The sequence below is a fragment of the Pezoporus flaviventris genome, unplaced genomic scaffold, assembly GCF_033815535.1.
Source record: "Pezoporus flaviventris isolate CSIRO_AGI_PZ_B2104156 unplaced genomic scaffold, CSIRO_AGI_Pfla_v1 ptg000041l, whole genome shotgun sequence".
In the NCBI taxonomy this organism is placed as follows: Eukaryota; Metazoa; Chordata; class Aves; order Psittaciformes; family Psittacidae; genus Pezoporus; species Pezoporus flaviventris.
In genome coordinates, this window is record NW_026892589.1 from 11,646,865 (window position 1) to 11,655,731 (window position 8,867).

An 8,867-nucleotide genomic window follows, 5' to 3' on the forward strand; every position below is an offset into this window, starting at 1 on the left:
CCTTGCCTGGCAGCTTACAGAGTTGTTCACCTCAGTCCAAAATGATCCAAAACATGAAGGTGGCATACCACTGCTCACTGAACAAGTGCCAATGATGGATAAAGAGAGGAAACACATCTGGAATGCTGGAAATGGATTGCCAATCCAGACAGGCCAATAATAATTTGTTTTGCAGGGCAGAATGACAGAGTTCAAATCAAAGGAACCTTTCTGCCTGAAAAAGAGGTCATTTTTTGAGAGATAAAATCACCTTCTGAGAGGTCTACTCATTTATTTAGGAAGCCCTCACGTCAGAAATCTTTTCAACCTGGACTCTAAGTCTTGGCTGTCTAGTCCAGTCAAGGCCACAGCCCAAAAGGGAACAAACTAACTTAGATGCTTGCTCCTGAGAGTTTCTCCTAGGAGGTACCTGGTCTCATTGAGTATCTTCAGGTATGGCTTTGCCAAGTGACTACAGGGGACTGTAGCTTGTTCCTGTCTCCTGTTAGCACTGTGCCAGTCCTGCACTGGGGGAGCAACCGGAATACTATGCATCTCCCTCAAGTTATGGCTGCATCTGCCCTGGCCCTCTTGCACTCTCCAGATAAACAATCCCTTCTAGCAATGACTTGGAACAAGCTGTTTAGCAGGAAATGGTGATGAAATCTACAAACTGTCCTTTCTGGGATAAGGAGTGCCTGTTCTTCACCATAAATCAAGGAAGGAAATTTCCTTTAAACATCCTAGGCATAATGTAATGACAGTGCATCGCCCAGGCAAGACACTAGACTTTGCAGCTGAAGTAATTGATGATCTTTGGAGAACATGCATAAGGTTATATGAAGATGTTGCTTTCTCACATTTGACTGCAGTTTGTGCAGTTTATGCCACAATCAAGGCAAAAAAATAACTGAATGCTGTATCATAGACCTAGCAAAGGGTCTGAAGTACCATAAAGACTTCTGCTGACTCTGCTTGCCTTTGAGTAGGGTGCTACATGCCGAGTATTCAATTACCTGTTGAGTCCAGTTGGCATTTGCTGATATTGTTACATACTTGAGTCAAAACACAGCTCCCCTCCTCACTGCCCTGGAGAAGGACCTGCCTGTTACCCTGTGAAATTTCCCCTGCTTGTCTGTCAGGGCTGCTGGGCTGTAATCTTGGAGGATAATCAGCAGCGAAACCGTTCATAAATCACAGCTAACAGAAAAGACGCCGATAGGGTCTTAAATTTCAAGCCTGCGAAGCCATCATTTCAACAATGACAGTCAAAGGGGAGATTAAGAATTCTTTTACATGGAAAAGTTTTTCTTGGAAGAGCAACCCCCTCTTTGGTTGCCTGTAAATACAGTCATGTGGATTTGATTTTTACATGGCCCTTCTGCCCACTTGCAGGGAAGGCTCTGCAACCCCGATGGGCCTGTTCTCACACCGAACTGGCGTGTGGAGGGACTGCGGTGGGATTTGACTAAGGTCTCAGAAACAAAGAATTGAAGCTTTGCCCGGTGCTAGCAAACAGGCTGCCTGTTTAGGAGGCAGTGGCAGGAACTTTGCGAGAACCAGACCCCTCTTGGCTGCAGTCCACCATGCCTCTGGGCCCAACTGCAGAATGGGAATAAGACCAGTGCCTTGTTTTATGGTGCAAGTAACGCATTCAGAGATTATCTGTACTTACACCTCATGGTGTTTAAGGCTGTAAGGGTATTGTGAAGTCTGTTGCCAAAAAGTGAATGCAGGGATGGATTAACACTCAACCTGGAGGGTAACTGATCTCTCTCTGATCCAGACAGAGTCTTGTCTTGCTTTGTTCATTGGGACTAAGTGCTATACTTAGGAAGAAAGGAGGGAGAGTGTCTCTGTGTAGTTCTTGCCCTCCCTGCTGTGGATGATGACCAGCAGTGCTCACAGTTTCTGTCTTCAGGTTGAGAACAGCAAGTCTCAGACAGGCTCTACACTCATGGTCATGGCTGTCCCCAAACAGCCCAGCTGGAAATGGACTCTGCCTGTTCACTGCAACTCTGGGATAACAAACATTTACAGCATGGTTTCTGCTAACACTAATGAGTTCTATTAGATTAATTACTTAGAGTGAGGTCTGACTTAGCTGCCTCCCTTTCCATCTATGGGGCAAAGTAGAAGAGCTAATAATGATGTTACAAGATGAGTCTACTTGCTCAGATCTAACCATGTTCAGAATCACTGGTGGACAGCTAGAGCTTGCTTAGCACTGCAAGTCTAGTGGTTAGGTTTCCAAGGGTGCATAGCACTGATGCCACTGTTGTAACTTGAACCACAAAGAGCTTGAAAACTGAAGGGATTTAACTTCTGGTCTGTAGAGGATTTAATGCCGACCTTGCCTGGGGCATTCTCACTTTCTGATAGGTTCATGTATTTAGAACTGGCTTATTAAATTAAAACCAGCAGATGAGTTAGCTCAGTTAAGCTACCTGAGGTTGTGGAGCCTCAAGGAACCCATTTTATAAATTAAGGAAAAATATCAAAACCAAATCCTCCTTCATGGAAGTCTTTGGTTTTTTGTTTGCAAAGGAAGCATCACCCCTTACTATGAGAAAATATAAAGCCTGGCGATGAAATCCTACAAAGGAGAAGAGTTGGAGGAATTCAAGCCTGAAGAAGAAGGAATGGGAGCAGGAGAAGAAACACCATGTGGGGCAATACAGTCTGCTAAGTCACATAATGTTCTTTCCTCCAGTTACTCTTCCATTTAGAGTAGAGACTAGGTGGCTTTCTGCTCTGGAATTTCTAGATATATCCTGTGTTTTCTACTTCTGTTCTTCTAGCCTGGTTAGTTTTGTGACAAGCAAGAGAAAATACCACAGTGGGAAGGACACTTCTGTTCTAAGCGTTGTTGAAGAAAAACAAGAGCACACCAAAAACTCCTCTGAAGAATGTAAAGCCTCATTGAACAGCTTACAGATGAAATTCTTTACTCAACAAATAGGTGTCATTATAAGGACTCCTACATTTCATATTCTTGGCTAGCTTGTTATGATAGTGTTGTGTCTGTTTGATTTATGACAGATTATTTCTTCCTGTAATGTCTAGCAATCACTGGCACATTTCTTCTCCAGGTATCCACCCGATTTAGCACATTTATAAAGCTTAGAAGAACAACCACAGCTCTCAAATTGCCTGTTGAGATGCGGCATGATGAAAACAAGGCATGACACAGTGATATGTGAGGGACAATAGGGGAGATGGCTTCACTGATCTCTTAGCTCTTATTTCCTACAGCCCTAAATCACATATGACGTGAAAGAAATGCTTTGTGCACCATATGGTGACCTGAGGATTGGAATACCATCTTCCTCCAAGAGCAGCAGCTGTCAACTTGTCACTTGTTGAAGAAAACCAAGACAAGCAATTTTAGCCAGCTTAAATTCACTGTGCAGGAGCTGCATCAGTGCTGAGTCCACAAATGGAAAAAGAAAAACCAGTCAGAACTCACTGTCCTAGGGACATCTTCAAGTTAGAAGTCTTTGGTTTCTATGTCTAGTATTATACTAGACATAGAATACCCCACTGAAAACCAGTTGCTTCATGATCTCAGCGTGTCTCCTAATAAAAGAATGGGAGCTGAGAATTGAGCCTTCTTAAGTCCATAGATGCTGGAACTCAGTACATTCATTGCTAGAGGTCATTTTGCTGAAGAGTTTCCCTCTTGTTCATCCTTACCAGCAAGCTCTTAGCAGACCCCCTCACACCCAGCCTTCCCCATGGCCTCCCAGGAATAACCCTGTGTCACTTGGAATCTACTCAGCCTTTTCTGATTTCTGTACTAATCAGAGACAGAGACTGACCTCCCTGTACAGAGGGACTGACATAGGTACCTCTCATCAGGGTATGACCGTGCTGTATCCAGCTGCTGAACAGATGGGTCTGAAACAATATCCCTGGGCATGGGATTCAGGCTGCTCAGCCAAAGCTCCCTGCATTTACCTAATTGCCATCAAGGTTTAGCACTGGTACATTTCCAAGTGTGGTCGCTTGTCCCCTGACAACTGGACTGAGACCACTGGAGTTGTCAGCTAAATTACCTTGAAGTGATTTAAAACACTACAACCCAGACCCCATGATGCACACAGCTCCCATTTCCTTTTGTATTTCTTTAATAGAAAAGTAACAGGAAAAGCAATTACTGGCCATATGAAATGTCAGTTCATACAGTATTTCCTACAAGACTTCAAGCAACTCCTTGTTAAAGCAGATAAGTTAATCTGTCTTTTGGTTCAGGTCACAGTAGGTTTTCAGCTTTAAATCACTGTGGCTCAGTAACTAATGGCATTTGCCATACAAATGATGCTGAAAAAACAAGGAATCTGGGTAATTATTAGGTGTATATTTCCGGTGAAAACAATCCACGTGAAGACAGTGTCAGAGAAAAGGGTGATTGATCATCTGGATTCTGCTCCCTTGTGTTTTCCTGTGCACTTTCTCTGCACTGTAGTCTTAACTGTCAGGCAGTTACTGTAATGAAGTCTGGTAGTGGGCTTTTCAGCCTGAGGAGCTGTGTTACTCTCAGGAGGGGCTCAACAGGGCATTGTACCCGTGGAGGCTGAAGCTGCACAGCAAGAGGAGCACAGCCCCTTCGGGCATTCAGCTTTCAGAAAGAGCAGGGTAAGAGCTTTACCAGAGTTGGGTTTTTTCCACTTTGAATTCTTGCTAAAATGCTGTATGTTCCAGTCTTGAGTCAGAGCTCATTAAACTCAATGCAAAGACTCTTGTTGACTTTAATGAGCAGTGGTTTGAACCCTAGAGCTACTACATGATCAAAACTTGTGCTGAGCTGTAGGTATGGAGGTGTTTTGTTTGCATTGCAGATACAGTATTTGGCTATAAGGCATAGATGCTTGGGATTGTTTTCTGTATGGTCTCTGCTTCTTTCAGGTGCTCAATAGTTTACTAGATTGTTTATAATTACAGTTTTGTTTCTTAGGTTTAAGAAATTGGCCAAACTCCATCCCAATGTAAAACAGAAGCAACTGAATGCTACTGAAGTTAGTGAATGAAATTTGGCTTCTCTTACAATATGTATAGTTTTGTTCAGCTGTTGGCCGCTGGTGTGAGAGAGCTTGTTCTCATGGTACATCTGGTCCACCACATGCCACAGCACCATGAACCTGCAACACAGATTTTGCAGTAGGAAGGGCAAGTCCATGAAGCAAAAAAAAATCAATGTGCAACAGAAAAAAAATGTGCAATGCACACAGATTTTATTTCAAGCCTGCTCAGGGAAAAGAAATCAGGGACAAAAGCTAAGCTTGGAGCTCAGAACTTCCCACTGAGTGCTGTCGCTCTGAACAGCCTTTGGAAAGGTGTGTCACTTGTTCTCTAGACTGCCACAACACCCTGGGATGCCGTAAAAATAGCTGTCAGTGCCTGACTGACAGGCAGGAGACGTGTGACCCTAAATTATGATGTTTTCCTTTTCATGATGAAATGAATGCTGCCTTAGACAGGGCTGGAATACATCTGTTTGCGGTGGGAGTGCCATTTTAGGCCCGTTTCTTTTGAAACTGGGGTTGGAATTGCCAGGGATCAGCAGAGCTATGGGCTCACAAAGAGGGCACTGTCTGTGAGGAATCTTTACATAAGCCCTGCACAACCAAGGCAACAAGAGTTTGCACAGCTGCTGCTGGAAGCAAACATGTACTTTTAGCTGACCTGGGCTGATGACTTCGGGTGTTAAATCTGACGCTTTCCAGATGTACAGACCTCTCCTGCCACAGTCCCAAAACATTCAGTCCCCAGGTAAAAAGAAAAATAATAACAATAATAATAGCAATAATAAAAGGGCACTATAAATACCACATCGTAGTATATATTCCAGAGCTGACATTTACACATTGCGTGGCCCAGTTCGAAGGTGAGTGGCATTACTCTCTCCTAAGGACTGTGTTTTGAACCACTCTTGATTCAGAGTTAGTTAGTGCTGCATCTACCTTCCATCTCCCCTCTGGTCGAGCACCTTCTTCAGAAAAGGTGCCTAAATATCCAAAGCTCTTCCTACCTGCTGGGAATTGGCAAATATCTCTGTGAGCATAAGACCCCCAGGGAATAGACCTCAATTTGTGCTGGGGCTCAGGACTATTCACAGGACAAAGGCATCCTGCCAAATAGAGAGCAAATTAAGTTTCATGCTTCATGGCAAAACAGAACCTTGAACATCAAGGAACAGACTTATAGGGATGGGATGCTGGTGAAGTATTGTCACTGGAAGAGAGACGGGGAAGGGGCTGGCTGCCCCCCCTCACCATGTCCTGACTTCATCTCTGCTGCTGCAGGTTACAAGCTCTGCTGCAGAAGTCACTAATGACTGCACAGCAGCCTCTGGGATGACATTGTTCATTTGATTCTCAGAAGGAAATGGAACCTCATCTTTGCTCCAGACCCAGTATAAATTGTTTTCTTCCTTAGACTGGTTATTTTTAACGATTCCCTCCTCCATGCATCCCTGCAGCCCTTGGATGTTGAGATGTTCTTAGGGAATCTGAGGAAGGGCATGGGGTGCCTCAAGAAGATCGTTTATTTTATTCCATTTTATTTAGGTGTGGTATTTAGAAAGGCTCCAAAATTGGCAGAAAGAGAAAGGCAAATACTCTTCTGAACTGGAGACCGCCCTAACACAGGCATCTGCAGCCCAGCCTCAACTCGTGCTCCTGCCAGTTCTCTCAAGCATGACCTGGTTTGAGGACCACCTTCAATGAGATCAAAAGGTGATTCTCCCAATGCTTGCTCCACATGCCACTTTCACACTGCCTGTCAACTGGGTGAATTCTGGCCTCCTTTAGTTGAACCATGAATAACTCCAGGGAAGATAACAGTGCAATGAAGGTCAAATAAGATCCAAGAGAGCCTATAAAGCCCCAGAGATGTGTTCTTGCCATGGTGAGCATCCTGGGAAGTGGCTACTCAAAACTATCTCTTACCAGCTGGCAATTCTTTAATTTCTCCATCCTGGAGGATTGCCTGTTATCCTGGGAAAGGATCCTGGAAATTCAAGGCAGACAGCTGCTGAGAGAGCCATGGATATTTGGTGCTCATTTCTGCAGGGTTTTTCAGTTACAAAGCAGCAAGCTTGTCACATGTCCTTTCTTCCTCACTTTTCTTGTTTTCTTACTAATTACAGTGTTGTGAAGGGGAGGTTTGCTCCCTTTAAACCTTTGTTTCTCTCTCTGGCTGTGAAGAAACACTGATGTTCCACGTTTTTCATGGAATAAAATTTCAAAACATCCTGGTTTGCAGAGGGCAATAAGTTTTACTCTGGCATTTTTGATGAAACGTAAATGTTTTGCCGTGATCCAGATTGCCATTCTTCAGTTTAGTCAGTTCAGTTAACCCCAAAATCTTTGCTTTAATTCCATTCAACTGTGAAAGTTGGCCTTGAATTGTATTTCCTCCTGGAAGCTCTCATCCAGAAACTTAATACCCATGTTTTTCAGGGCATAATGCTGCTATCATGTCTCACAGACCTTAAGTCCACTATGCATCATGGCAGATGTCAACCTCCAGGAAACAGCCTGCAGGAAAGGGGAGCCATCTAAACCACAACCCCAGTGAGGCAGTGTCCTTATGGAGAAATGAGGGTTTAATGCTTTATTGAACACATTCAAACCAAAACAGTTTTCTGATTCTGTTCGAACTGGCCCTGAAGAAAGTAACTGCTTCTTGATTTCTTAATTTAAAAAAAGAAAGAATACAAGTGTGGTTTTATTTCATTATTGTCAGGAAAGAGGATTCAAAATCAGGATGTTTTTCTCCCTGAAAATTTCAATTTTTGTGAAAACTGCCTCTTTACTGGGCAGCCTTCCCAAAGGGAATCCCCAGCCAGCCCCAGCGCTAATATCAGTGCACGCTCTTTGGAGCTGATCCAAAGGTCATTCACTCCATTAGACATTTTTATCGTGGACTTGAGTAAACTTTGGACCAGGCTCTTTTGGCAGGAGCATACAGTCTGGAAACCTAAAAATAAACCCTGATTTGGACCATCCACAGCTTTTCAGCAACCATGATGGTACATAGGTATGAGCTTGTCAGAAAGGTGATGAGGTGATTTGGCCACCTCTGTGGCCAGACTATCTTTAGCTGTTTGTTGAGATAAACACAGGGGAAGATAGCATTCTACAGGCTAAGTGTTAGGAGCTCTTGATGAAGAATTTCCCTGTGAAGTGTCAACTCCAGAAGGTTCAGATGGAAGATGTTGTCTCAAGAGATGATCTGGTTTTCTCTTCAAGAAGTTTTGCAGCAGTAACAGCTTCTGGAATATGTAACACTATCATCCTCAGTCCTAGGAAGTGAAGAGTTCCCTCCATGATGCACTGTGTCTGCAACAGTAGTTTTGGGGACCAGCAAAAGGTGCTGTCCCAGAAGAGAAGAACTGGTCAAACCTCAAAATTTGCACTTTATTTGTATCCTGTCCATTTGTATCCATGTTCTGAGAGGTTCACAGGAATCAAGAGTGAGAAGAAACCCCTTGGTCACAATGAATCCTTATCCTCTCATTTACACTGCCCTTTGCTATGCACCATGAAGAGATCACTCTGCAAATGCTGACAGCAGATCTCATGCTGTAATTGCCATGCCTAAAGCCTTTCACCTGGAGCCTGCTCCAGCTCTCTGTAAGGACCTGGGTTACAGCTCTGTGCAAAGAAAGCAAAGTGTTTCCAGCATCTTGACTTTATTGCTGCAAGAGTTTGGTTGTGTCTGTTCCCACTTGCTGGCTGATGAATCACTGGCCAAACACAAATCACTGGTCACTTGCTGCTGCTGAGGTTGGAGGAGTGGCCACATTTGCCACAAGACTGTTTAGATTCAAAACAAACAATAATTATCATTTGCACAGTACATATTTAGTAGTGTAGATGTAG

The 8,867-nt window shown here is 43.7% G+C and overlaps 1 long non-coding RNA gene across 2 annotated transcripts; it reads left to right on the top strand.

The window, feature by feature from the left end:
- Positions 1–2,784: 2,784 nt before the first annotated feature.
- On the top strand, positions 2,785–7,572 carry LOC133275634 (uncharacterized). Of its 2 annotated transcripts, none has more exons than XR_009745643.1 (3): positions 2,785–4,617; positions 6,549–6,716; positions 7,443–7,572. It is a non-coding gene; the product is annotated as an uncharacterized LOC133275634 (long non-coding RNA). The 2 variants fall into 2 exon arrangements; XR_009745642.1 differs by lacking the exon at positions 2,785–4,617 and adding an exon at positions 5,243–5,751.
- The last annotated feature ends 1,295 nt before the right edge of the window (positions 7,573–8,867 follow it).